At 33.0% G+C, this 14,120-nt stretch overlaps 1 protein-coding gene across 6 annotated transcripts in view; it reads left to right on the plus strand.

Annotated features, from left to right (window-relative positions):
* The window catches only part of LOC140445839 (NAD kinase-like), a 156,645-nt gene that overhangs the window by 86,849 nt on the left and 55,676 nt on the right, over positions 1–14,120 (plus strand). The window lies entirely within an intron of this gene.

Consider the following 14,120-nt stretch of genomic DNA (forward strand, 5'->3'; position numbering starts at 1 on the left):
TATATGTATTTCTGCTTTGTTCGGTTAGTATTTTTTGGAATAGGTATCTTGTGGAGTCATCCTGTAAGCTTTCGACTTTTATCTTTGTGGTGTATTTTGGTGTTTTGTTATTATATGTGTTTTCATTAGGATTTTGCACAATACCAATTTATGATAGCTTCCTATTTCTGCTGATGTTATTGCTCTTATATCCAAGATTTGAGAGGGCTGCAACTCTCTATTCGACAGAATATAGTCTATCATAGATCTTTGTCCTCTAATGTGTTCAAAAGTGTATTTGTATTGTTCTTTGTGAGGGAAAAATGTATTATTAATACGTATCTCGTTTATGCTGCAGAGGTCCGTTGGAAGGTCGTTTTTATTTCTGATATTTTCGTTATATCGCTGTTTTATTCCTGGAACTATATCATTGCCAACACGTTATACGAAGATTTTCAGGTCTAAATATGTTCGCCATGCTAACCGGCACTCAGATGTTTTGAAGGACACAACGGCGAGCTTTGGGACGTGGGTCTACAGATCGCTAAACAGAACAGGGGATTTTGAAGTCAGAAATAAAGAAATAATGCAGTCAAAAATTGAACCGAATAAAAAGGAAAAAGGGTCTTGATATCTCTTACCATTATCTACATACAAATTTAGTGTTGTGTAAAAAAACAATGGTTAGTCAAACATGCAAAAAAATAAGAGGATATACCCCATCACAAAAACACTGTAACACTACACTGCACTAGGTACATGTAGAAGAAAATAAAAATAATAACAAGTATATTTAGAAAATATTTTGCATTGTAATTAAGTCTTCTGTTACAGGTTATAAAAAAAGGCAAAAACTTACAGTGACTTGTGATTTGTTTAGTTAGATCCACTGCAATTAAAGATGACCCATTCTGCAGTAACTTAATCTTTACTTCTTGTTTCGTTTTTTTTTATTGCTGAGATACTACATATTTTGATTTACCTCGTACTATTTTTTTGACTGCGTACTATCACGAACACTACTGCCAAAGATACACCTAATATCCAAAGATGTTTTTAAACACCCAAACATTACCCATACCGAGATAGTACAAGTTGGTATCGCCTGACTAGTGGACCCCCAAAATCAGAATCCGACCTGATTATCTCAAGATCACAGCCGGGGAGTAATCTTTATTTCTCGCCATACTTGTTCTCATGATTTTGCACCTAGCGGCGATTGGTTTCCGCTTAGAGGCATTTGGTAATGTAATGAACAATTATTTTGCGTATTCTCGTTCGAAATTCTAGATTTGAAGAGACACCAAAGTGTTTTTCTTTGGAGATTTTGAGATACATATATATATATATATATATATATATATATATATATATATATAGATATTATCTGCATTATAAACCTCTTCCACATTTCGCCTCTAGTCTCATCTCTTTCTCACCATATCTTTCCACTACCTGATCTACTGATACCTTTTGCTAAATTTCTCAACATGCTTAATTTGATTAATTTAAAATTAAGAACGTGACGTCTCATTAAGACTAGAGGGTTTGTAGGGTATGATAAAAAAATAGTATACAGTTAAATACTTATGATTTTAACATTAAAAGGGCCCCTAGAAAGAGAACGGTCCTGATATAAAACTTTCATTTTCGCCCATAAATTCAGGTTATGATCGTATTTAATTAATGTTAATTGTTTACGTATACAACTTAAAATTTCACTCGTTTATTTCTCTTTTCCATAGTTATAATATAATACCATTCCATTCTTAGATTTGTCTAGAAACTAATTAACATTCTGTCTTTAATGAACAGTAATATTGTACGTATTAATGTATACGTCGAATCTGTAAATGAAAGCTTGATGTGGCTGTGGTAGATAGACAAATTTTGAGATGACAATGAAAATAAACTATTTCGTAACAATATTTACGTGATTCTTCATAGAAGTGCTTCGTTATATATATATATATATATATATATATATATATATATATATATATATATATATATATATATATATATATGTATATATATATATATATATATATATATATATATATATATATATATGTATATATATATATGTATATATATATATATGTATATATATATATATATGTATATATATATATATATATATATATATATGTATATATATATATATATATATATGTATATATATATATATATATATGTATATATATATATGTATATATATATATATATATATATATATATATATATATATATATACCGTTAGTCCATCTCTAGACTTCCCGTTGGAAGCGTCTCGAAGACAGGCGCTATTGAGAATGCCATCGATTGTATATTCGAGATTCATCCTTCTAAGAATTGTGACTCGTACCCCGCATCGGAGATCGGCTATTTCTTTACAATATATATTATATATTATTCGCATGAACCTTGCACATTACTCAACATTATACAAAAAGAAAGTTACAATACATTATAATAAAACAGGGAAAAACATTAATGCTGGATTTTGCTACCGTTGAGCCATTCCACTGCTCCAGGAGTTTGTTCATGAATTTCGTATAAACTACCTTCGAATCGTGTGGCTAGACATTCTTGGATGATGTGGTTGACTGTCTGTGCAGCAGCATTGCATTTGTTACATAATGGGCTGTCTGCAATGCCCCATTGGTTGGGTTTGACTGTGGGATTTTCTACTAGATGTGCGTTGTTCGCTTCTTCATTCCATTCACTTAACCAATGCTCATTGATTGTGAAATTGTTTGGAAGATTGTTAACTGTTCTTGTTGGTGGGTTTCGAGATTTCAGCCGCAGTTGGCCCTGGTTTAGCTGATCGATTTCGATATTTTTATTGGCAGCGATGGATTCTTTTGACTTTTCTGGTATTGAGCTTTAAGGGCAGCTAACTGTCGTGTTTTGGGTGTTGCAATGTTGCTTTAAACCGGAAGCCGGAAGAGTTGGCATATTCTTTATGGTCCTCGTAATATATCTTATGGTTTGATTTAATTCTACATCTAGAATGTTAGAGTGGTGATTGTTTAGCCAGACTCTAGTACAATATTCGACTGTTAAATAGACGAATGCAAGAGCGCTTGTCCTGATTGTATCTGCATTGGCTCTTCAAGAAGTGTTTGCCAGCTTGTGAATGATGTTGTTGGGAGTTTTTACCTTAGCTGCAGTTTTATATGTGTTGTTTGAAAGATCTGTACGATTGTACGATCTAGTATTACACCGATATATTTTCGGTTTAGGTTATGTTTTAGGATAACTCCTTCGCTTTCTATGTTTAATCTGTAGTTTACTTCGCGATATTTAGATGGAAAGTAGTAACTTCGGTCTTTGCAGGATTTGGTTGAAGAAACCATTTTTTAAAATATGTATTAATAATTTAGTTATCATATTAATACAAACTGCAAAATTTTCTACGTTAGAATTAAATTCACGTTTTAAACCTGTACCCTCTAGATGATTGATTGGAGGTTACACAAAGAATGGTACTAGGCTCGGGCTTCAGTCTGGTAGAGGTATCTTGGTCGGGGTTCTTGTTACAGCTCAAATATCACGGATCAATTAAAGAAGTACTTACAACACAAAGACAAGAAGTTAGAAGAGAAGATAAGAGATAAGAGAAGAAAAGTTATTTGGGCACCACCCTATTTTTAGAGGAACAGGGAAACCTTAAGGCACATAGAAAAGGATGACGAGAAAGGTAAGGTACAGCTAGAGAACTCACGCGAGAATAAAGTAAACCGTGAGAGAAAAGGTATCGGAATTATGCGGTACACTCCTAATATTTCGACACTTATACTCAAAATATACGATCAAACAAATAATAATATAATTCAATAAAAAATGCCTGGAAGAGAAACACAAAAATATAAATTCAAATTATATAAAAAAATATAAAAGAAATAAAAAGCAAATAGTTCTTTAACAAAATTATATTTAGGTATATTTGTTAAAGTAAATGTACTATACCAAATTTTATTGAACAGTTAAATGGCATGATTATTGCGTAACTTATTATTAATTACAAACAAAAAATATCTCTTTGAAAAATAGTTATAAATAATTTAGTATCCTGAAGAATTAGAAAAAGCCAAGGAACATTATAATTATATCTACGTCAATATTTGGCAAGCAAGTGAATTTTATGCCTTGAGAATACCTAAACATGAAGTTACTAGGTTTTTGATCGTGATCACTTCAAATCTAAGAATAAAATTTATCAGAAATATAATCTACATATAAAATAAATTGTACGTTATTTATACGTATATATTATCCTGTATTTTTATACTCAGTCAAACTAAACCTCCGTAAATAAGAAGGTACACTGAACTGGAGTCATAAATCAACTTCTAAAGATTTTGTTATCACAGTTTTGTCAATAAAACTTATACTCACGAAACAGGTGTATTCAGATAATGGTATTACGCCCTCAATAAGGCACTTGACTTCGGTCCGTACAACAGGTAGTTGGGATGACACGCCCACAATAAATTGCGGTCTTCCTAACGTAATCCCTTAGATTGTCTTAGGCCAACGAAAAGAGGCAGCTAGACCGGAGTAGTACAGGTAGTTGAGATAAAATGAAGATGACTGATGATCGAGGTGAACGAACGTAGCGGTGAATGTTTGAATAGTGTACACGTACGAACGGTGTAAACTATGAACGGTGTAGAATATGAACGGTGTAGAATATGAATCGGTGTAAAATCTGAACAGTGTAGAATCTGAACGGCGTAGAATCTGAACGGCAAACAGAAGTGACTTCAATTGGAAGACGTCTGTTTGACAAAAGAGAAAATAATTAATATAAGACACACTGTGTAAAGATAAATAAGGGTGAAATGAAAATCCACTTACCGCCGATTGTCGAAGATAAGACCGCTTGCCACAGGAACCAACTTGGAAATGAACATCGGATTGTGAACTTAGAAGGGCTTAGACAAGCGAAGGTTGAAAATAGGGAGGGGATATTGGCTGAAGGATGCCACGCGAAATTGACATTAAATAGCCGGGCTACTGGGGTTCATTTTCATAGCTTTTACCAATGGAAAGTAAACTTTCTACGAAAAACAACTCTTCTGTTTTTCTGAGAAGGTAGCTCGGAGATTTCACAATAGGTCCTTTTTCATTTGTTATTCGGAAAGATTTTTATGTACCAAAACAAGATAAAAAGAAGAAGGAGCATTTGGCGAAGTTATTTCTTTGTTTAAAAAAAGTCGTAACTAATCGCTCGGTAGTGTCGGTTATTTGAGGAAAATATGCAGGCATGGGCGGCGTGAAAATAATTTACTAAAGGGAATAATTTAAAGAAATTATGAACATGCTTCAAACCAATGTCTCGTAGCTTTCGGATCAATGATTGATTTAAATGGAAAAAACATCCTTTATTTCAATTCCAGGAAATTCAAAATGCTGTCCTTTCAAAATCAAGTAGACAAAAATCAGGATTTAAATTTGGTAGTCGGGTTTAAACATACGTAATAATCTTCGATAAGGTTCTTCAGTCTTATTTGGCAGTAACGCAGGTATACAAGTAAATGCTATGCTATCGAGTTGAACGTGGATAGTATAAAGTTGGAAAAAATGTTCAGGTACATCTTTGAAAATTTCATCGACTAACCAATCTTAATGCATCAGTAACAAGTATAATAACTGTTCATGTCCAAATATTAATATTCTATTAGGATCATGAGATTCACTGTCATATAATAGCAAGTTGTTGCATTTTTCGGGAAGTAGAAAATTCATGTTGTTGGAAGTAGCAGGTACAACATCTGTCTCTCGCTGTTTGGCACGCTGAAGTGTTCTTGAAATTTAAGTCTTTTTTTGGCAGTAGTATTTGCTTACATTTCATTTTCCATCTTTCTTGCATCTGCTGCGATAGGTTCTACAATATGTGAATGTCCTTTGTTGCATCTGATGATATCGTCACCTTTTGTATGCACAATTGCTTAGACCTGTAATTATATTTGTTCCGACACTTCTAATGCAAAATTCCAGATTTGGTTACCCGATTTTGAACAAACTCAAAATTTTGGTATATAAGATTTCGTCCGTAAAATCATCTGCCATATTAAATTTCTTTTCAGAAAATTTCTGTTCAGAAAATTCTAGAGACTAGTTAGAAGATCACTAATGTTTCTCAATTTATGTTCGAAGACTGATTTATGTTAGGATGTTTGAAGACATTCCTCTTATCAGCTATAAACAACCACAAGGCTTATTCTAATAATAAGTAATTATGTATACACTTTCGTTTACAAAATGTTTACTTAGAAAGATGGGAATTTCTAAAGATGGTTATCGGCTTAAAGATTTCATTACTTCATTACTAATTACAACATTATTACTTCGTCTAGGTATATGGAAATTTAAAGCACATTAAAAGAAATTACTATTTAAATGGGAATAAGCCACAATTAAGGGTTAAAGTACGTTTATTGACGTTTCAATTTCCACTTCGGAAATCGTTCTCAAAATACAAACATTAGTGTTTGTATTTTGAGAACGATTTCCGAAATGGAAATTGAAACGTCAATAAACGTACTTTAACCTTTAATTGAGGCTTATTCCCATTTAAATAGTAATTACTTTAAAATGCCACAAGGAAGAAAATAGTTTGAGAACAACATTAAAAGGAACTTTAAATATATTTCCTGTTACAGGTAGATTATATTTTATTTTAAGACAAATTTTCAAAATATATTTGAAATGTGTTAAAACCTAGTTTGGTTAACAAAATTAAACAAATTAATTCAATTTCGACGTTACTTGTCACGGCAAAAAATACATATAATGGATTTGATGAAAGAAAATGATGGAAAGATCAATGCTGGGAATAAGTCAAAGGGTGCGAGAGAAAAGCCTTTCGAGTATGGCTGAAATGTTCGATTTTTGATGTATTAGCTTTAAGGGGTAGTAATGTTATTTGTAATTTACTTAAAGAAGAGTACACCTATCCAATGCTAGCCGTTTTTGTGAGAGATCTAGATTGGGCAGATTGTAGATGTTTGCTCTGTATTCAATCAGAGGCAGCATGTACTCGTACGTCTTGTATGTGTGGATGAATGGTTTAGCTTGCGTCCTTCCGAATTTTTGCACATAGATCGTGGATTCGGCCGACTGTTTTCCTCATCTTGTTGGGAGTTGCCATCAGATCTTATCTCCATTTTAGTGTTTTAGTGAACACCACTACTAGATAGATATTAAATCTGATCGCTGAATTGTGTGTGGTAGCCGCTACTGTTTGGATGTCGGAAGAGTATGAGTTGTGTTTTGTTTAAGTTAGGTGTTACTCTTTATCTCACGCACCACCTATCTATATGGTTCAGATGATTTTGAGCAATTTTTACGATTACATCGATATCTCGTGCTGTTCTTACGAGAACAGTGTCTTCTACGTAAAGTAGGGTAACGTTTTTAGTATTTCAAGGGGTTAAAAAATGGAACCTTAAGGTTCTCCTACTGTGGGAGTGAAGGATGTTGAAAGTTAGATTTTGACATTTATAAATGGAATGTATAAGCCGATGTTCTGTAGTTGTTTCAATAGTCCGGCATGCTTGACTTGATCAAAGGCTTTCTGAACATCGAAAAAATGTCAACGGAGAATTTTTTGTCAGTCGATTCACATAATTGTCAGTCGTGTTCATATACTACTAATAAATTTATCGTGATGCTGTTTAGTATATTCTTAATTCTGTTAAGTAAGTATGGTTATTAAATTCGCCAGATTTTTTTGTTTCCGTTAGTACATTTTAAAATACGATCGAGCGACCGTGATTTTAATAGTAATAGATTCATAAAAAATTCACGATTTTAAGTTTATACAGTACACCGACCTACTTATTGAATTGATTTGCATTATACTATTATATTCACGTAAATGACATGCAAGTGCAAGAATGCGCGCTTTAAAAAAGTAACAATGGCTGATGTACATATACAATACCTTCCTGACATTGTACTGACGTTTTATAGAAAAAAAATGTATTACACATTATTTTTTTTTCAAGGATTATACTGGTAGTAGTTAATATACGAGCAGTTAAAGCAGAAATATCTATCGCCTTTGCTTATTTTATAGGTTAAAAAGTTTCATCACCGTCATCATCATTGCTGTTATATTTGCTATTTATCGCACCAATTTCCCTAGTATTCTCATTGTTAGCATTCTTCTATTCTCATTCATAGTATCAACGGTTTGTTGGTATAGTTGTTCTATGGTAATCGTACTGTGCTAATGAAAAATAACATCTTTTTCATCTGATATATGTTTATATTTGTGTTATTTTTCACAGTTTTACCTCCTTCTATATGTTCCGAAAGATTTCCGCACAATTAAACCTAGAGCTAAGATTAATACTATTACGAGAATAATTATTAAACTCAACAACTCAACTGAACAAAAATTCCTGGTTGAATCGCGTCGATGTTACCGGCTCACTAAATCATATAGCAATCTGCTGCTACGTAAGAATCGTCTTCTTCTGATTTAACATTTCTTAAAGCCTGCCGAGACCATAAAGTCATTCCCAAATGTCTAAAATTCAAACATCATACTTCTTCTTCTTCTTCTATCTCTCAAATTCTTAGAAAGACCAGTTTTGCGCTTCTCCGTGAAGCTATTCACTCCACTAGACGAAAACTAGCCGTCACAAATATCAACATTTTCAATATCTGGTCATCTATTCATTCTTTCAGTGTACATTCTATATTATGGGATAGTTTCGACCGTATCAACACACAAACAGTCCTAAACACGTTCGAATCTAAAACTGAAACTCATAAGCGCAAATTGCCGAACAAATTCCAAAAACTGCAACGTTGAAACCTACTACAGTGGTTCATAACTTTTCTGATACCTCTATTTCCACCATTGCCTCTCAAGCTTTAACAAAAGGTTTCAATTACCCCAAGTCACATTCCAATTGAGACAATCATCTGTGGAACTGAAGAAGCCATCTCCTGTTTACCTTCCGAAGATGCTGAAATAACTAGACAAAGCATCGCTAGAGTTCTTAGAAACTCAAAGCCTCCTACTTCGAATATTAGCCAATCCGAGAAAGCCTTGAAAGAATTTCAGTCAAATCCAAATCTACTCATTTTTCCCGCCGATAAAGGCAATGCCACCGTCATCCTAAACACTTCTTCTTACATTAATAAACTCTCAAATCTCATTAATACTCCAGACTACAAACCAATTCTTTATAATCCAACAAGCTATCTGGAGAAAACAACAAAAGCCATTCTCAATAAAACCTTTCTTCCTGTTGACATAAAATATCTCTCATTTCTCGCGAAAAGTCTTCCAGAAAACCTCGAGTATATGGCCTAACCAAAATTCACAAACTCAATATTCCTCTACGACACATTGTCAAGGACGTAGGGCAGTGTCATACAACTGCCCTACACAACCATTGGCCAAGTACTTGACCAAAACTCAACAACCTTTCGCCGAAAATGCTTCATCCTTCGTCAAAAATTAACTTTCAGCCCCTTACTAAAGACAGTACTTTTCTATTCTATTTAGGACAATTTGAGTGTTTTAAAAAAGTACCGTATAACTGTTTGTAAATAAGAAATATTAAAAACCAAATAAACAAATTAATATTTACATTTAAAACAAGCTTAGTAATAATTGATATAAAACTCCAACCGGATTTAGAAATGCTCATCTTCAAATAAGAATCCTTCACATTTTCCCTAGACCTTCACCGACTAAATACTGTCGGTGTATTAACGGATCTAGTCAGTACATAATTAAATAATTTTATGCAAAAAAATCAAATCTAATAAAAATCAGTGATTCAAAGATCGTCCAAATTCGAGGATTTTATTAGATTTTCAAGTAATTCACTAGAAAAAACCTTCAAAAATTGCCTTGAACTAGTCAGTATGCAATCATTAGGTAACGTCACTCAACGATAAGCATCAAGACAGTGCCGGCTGCAAATCTGCATATTATTTTATAAAAAAGACTAATAATATATCGCTGGTACATACGAAGAGTAGAACTCCAAAAAATGCGTCAAAGAATATTATATGTAATTGTATGCCAGCGAAAACTATTTTGATTTGACTTCAAAGAAGTTCTGTAACATTTTTGGTTTTTGCTTTGGCCTTTCACAGGCGGAGAATTTTTTATCATCAACCACACAAGTGCGTAACACAGGTTACACCAATACTTGTTCTTCTTACGTACGCCAATACCGAGAAATATCCCAAGTCATATCCTGTCTAACTATCAGAGCGGATGTTTATTTTTTGTGCTACTTTAAGACACGTGTTTTTTTTCGCAAGTTTCTATCGCTGTTGAATTTATATCAATTAATTAGCCCCTCTTAAAATCATAATTTTGCTGGGTTTGTCTGGTTTACTACTATATTTACCTCCGATAATTTTCGTCGTTTACGATATGAAGTATAGAGGAGTCTTTTATTGTTGTTGCTCAAGTTTGATTATTTTTTACTAGCTGACCCGGCGAACTTCATATATATATATAATGGCTATACACCCCAGCGTGGGGTTAAACCGCGAATGCTTCCTAGATCCTATTTCTTGAGTGGATTAGTCTCTTTTGTTTATGTTATCTTCTTGACAATATCTCTCCATTTTTTCCTGTCTCTAGTTTTTCCTCTCCATTCTCTGATTCCTGCCCTTTGGGGTCCTCTTCAACTTCTTGCAGCCACTTTGATCTTGGTCTTCCCCTTCTCTTTCTTCTTCCTGGATTCCATTCTATCATTGCGTGTGTCACTGCATCATCTCCTGCTCGCCAAATGTGACCTAACCATCTAACTCTGCATTGCTTTATTTTAGTTATGATGTCTTCCTTAATCTCTGCATTTGTTCTGCTTCTATATTCATTTTGCTCTGTTCTGATTTATCCCAGTATGGTTCTCATAATCTTTCTCTCTGCTGTTCTTAAGGCTTCTTCATCTTTTTTAACCATCGTCATTGTTTCTCCTGCATATAATAATATTGGCCTAGTTATGGTGTTATAAATGTTTATCTTAGTTTTCTTAGTCAGTGTTTTGCTTTTAAGTAATCTTTTGTTTGCAAAATAAGCTTTATTTGCTGCTAATATTTTTTCTTTTATTTCGGATTTCCTTTCTCCGGATTTGCTTGTTGTAACTCCTAGGTATTTGAAGTATTCTACTTCTTCAAACTCAGAACTTCCTATTTTAATTTTTTCTTTCATTGGTTTTTTCCCTAATCTTAATATTTTTGTCTTTTCTTGATTTAATCTTAGCCCCTTTCTCTCTTATTTCTTCTAGCATTTCTTTCATTATTTTTCTCTTCTTTGGAATAATAGCAATATCGTCTGCATATGCAATTATTTGACGACCTCTTGTTCTGAGATTTCCTTTATTTATATTTCGTAGTACATATTCTAATACTAGATTAAATACCGTTGTTGATAAGGCATCTCCTTGTTTCATCCCTTTATTTATATTGAGTTCCTCTGTCTCCCATTTTTGCGTCTTTATGCTTATTTTTGTAGTTCTCATTGTCATTTCTATTAATTTTCTCAGTTTATGTGGAATTTTTAATTTTTTAAGTGCTATCATTAATTCGTTCCTTTTAATTGAATCAAATGCCTGTTTGAAGTCTATGAATAGTCTATGATTCTTATTTGTCAAATTTCAAAAACAATATTTCAACGTGAAATAACCAAAAAATGAAGCACTTTTCGGGGAAAACTCATCAAAACTTTTTGTAAGTATTTAAAAATGCTTTATTTTTGTTTTTTTGGTTTCTAGCATCAAAACTAAGCGTATGATCTGTACGATTGACCGGTTCAAAGAGCTTATTTTTGAAAAAAATTGGTTTTAAAGTAAAAGAAAAATTTTTGAAATTATGAAAATAGGCATTCTTTTTAAAACAACTTAAAAAGTATTAGTTATACGAAAAATCTTGAAGCGTAAAAACATATAAATTAACTTTTTTGAACTTTTTTTTTCTATTCTATATATAAAAATATTTATTATTCTATAAGATATTGTTGTTCAAAGTTTGCATACACTCGTGATTAGTGACTCTTTCAAGCCTTTTCCGAAGAAGGGATTTGGAGATGACAACTAACCATAATGTAAAAGGCCTATCAAAAGAATAGGAAATAAATACATTACAATATTTAATACAACCAATACAGTGTGATCTATTCTTTCCAAAACCAAACCCAACACATACGAGAGATCTAAGAACTGCATTTATAAAATATCTTGTAAAAAGCCTCATCTTGCAACTTGCAACCGCTACCAAAAGTTTGTTTATGAACTACCCAAACTGCTCTATGATGGTCTCTATTCGTTGGTGTTACTTTCTTATGAAATTTGATACGATATATTTCGAAAACTTTGAGCGTATTCATTTGGAACATTTTTCCATTCAATACTTCTCTCACTGAATATAATTAACACGGAATTTAACTACAAAACTAAAGGTTAATATGGATTGAGTAGTATAGCAAGCGGGGTTCAAACGCACTTTGGTAACCTGTCCATCAGGGTCTCCGATGCGAAGGTATCGATGCCATGATTTGACCTTGGGGGTGTACAAGAAGTACAAGAAGTGATCGACAATGACCAGAGGGTTGTAAGAACTGGTCGCTTATCGCTTGATCTCTTCTTCTTCTCTCCCGAAGAAGTGATCAACAATGACCAGAGGGTCGTAAGAACTAGTCGCTTATCTCTAGATCTCTTCTTCTCAGCCGAAGAATTGTCACCTACGTTACCTGTATGTTTTTACACCTGTCTCACTTGTCTCTTCTTTGTCTTACCTGTCCTGAAGAAGTAAAAGAATCGGTCGACAATGACCAGAGGGGGTGTCTTTGAGTGGAACGGACCACCTTGTATGTCGAGTGCAAAACTCATCGCTTATCGCTTCATCTCCTCTTCTTTTAGTTAAATTTGTACAGGGTGATTGAAATAAATGAGTATTGAGACTTGGAAATTTTTTTTTGGTAGTGGCGAGTCAAAAAATAACTTGTTGTGTACAGACTTGCTTAGTCGTATCTAGCCTAGCCTAGCCTAGCCTAGCCAATGTCGTTTTTACTCTTGAAATTTAAGGAAATTAAAGAAAAAACAATGTACCAAATATAAAAGTTTATTTATAAACGATGATATAATTCATAATACTGATAAATTGCTATATTATTCCATAGGTTTGTTTTTACGTCTTGCCAATACGACCACGTCACCTGGTCAATATACTTTGCCCAAATTAATGCATCTCTGTGCAGTGGATGTTCATCAGGTATTTGGGCATTGTAATTGCTTTTATAATTAAACACCTCCTCCGATAAGATTTCTTCTTTAATTATAAGAATTGCCATACCCGAAGCTGGTATCGGTAGGTGGATTAAAGGCTGAAATAAAGAAAAAAAATTAATCAATAATAATTGAATATTTGTTACCAGTATACCTTTATGAATCAGACATAGTTTCATAACAATACAATGTAGTAGGTTCAGCGTCCATGTGGACGTCTAAGGATCTTGTACAAAAACAAAAAAATTTCTTGCATTCGAAACATGGTATTGTTCCATACATTTTGTTGTACCATGATATGGTAGGTCTAGTTTGCGGTTTTATTTTTTTTTCGGTCTTAAATTGTAAGCTTACAAATCGTTTTTCGTCTTTGAAAACTGCCTCCCATTTATTTAATTGAGACTAAAATAAAGAGCGTTATTTCAAAATATTTATTCAATGTAAATAACTTACCAGCATTCGCTTTTAGTTTTGGGTGACTGTAGATTAATTAAAAAACGATTTACAAAACTTTATAAAATAATTATTTATCATTGTAACCCCATGGAAGAGTATCAGTGGATAAATAATTTAATATTCTCTTATCATCGTACGGGCTAAGGGCCACCTTTGTTTGCGACATTGTATAAACATCATGCTTTTTCGACACTATTGAATTTTGTGAAATTTCTACGATTACCTTATTAAATAAACTTGCATAATAGTCATCATAGGATAGTTCCGTTAATGCAGATTTTTTTATTCCTTTAGCCTTTTTAATTTCTTCATTCTTATTTAAAATTTTCATAGTGTACATTTTTGAACGTAATCCTATAAAGTGTGTCATCAATTCCCCTTGGTTCTCATCTTTCATCAGACCTAACA

Source organism: Diabrotica undecimpunctata, chromosome 7 (assembly GCF_040954645.1).
Source record: "Diabrotica undecimpunctata isolate CICGRU chromosome 7, icDiaUnde3, whole genome shotgun sequence".
In the NCBI taxonomy this organism is placed as follows: domain Eukaryota; kingdom Metazoa; phylum Arthropoda; class Insecta; order Coleoptera; family Chrysomelidae; genus Diabrotica; species Diabrotica undecimpunctata.